Source organism: Arachis ipaensis, chromosome B03 (assembly GCF_000816755.2).
Source record: "Arachis ipaensis cultivar K30076 chromosome B03, Araip1.1, whole genome shotgun sequence".
Classification (NCBI taxonomy): Eukaryota; Viridiplantae; Streptophyta; class Magnoliopsida; order Fabales; family Fabaceae; genus Arachis; species Arachis ipaensis.
In genome coordinates, this window is record NC_029787.2 from 109384205 (window position 1) to 109384594 (window position 390).

The window sequence follows — 390 nt, forward strand, 5'->3', positions numbered from 1 at the left end:
CCATATCCTGAAAGGGGAAAAATGTAGGGGGGGTGAGAACATCATCCTCGAAAGGGTTCTCAGTAGAGGGTTTTTGGGAATTACTGTAATAGGATACTTGAAGATAAACCGTACCAGTGATTAATAACCATCTCATGCCTCTTTTCAGAAACATCGGTTTACAATAAAAGTAAAGTCGGAAATCTTTTCTGAAAGAGGAACCGTTCAATTCTCGAAAACATCAAAAGCCTTTCAAAAGGTTTATCTATACTAAACCAAAATAGCCTTTCATATTTTATTCCATACCAGAAACACAAAACCAAAATCAACCATCAGTTCATCTCATTCCAACCACGGCCCTAGGCCCAAACAATCCAACAACAACCAATCACCACAGTCCAACAGAGTCCC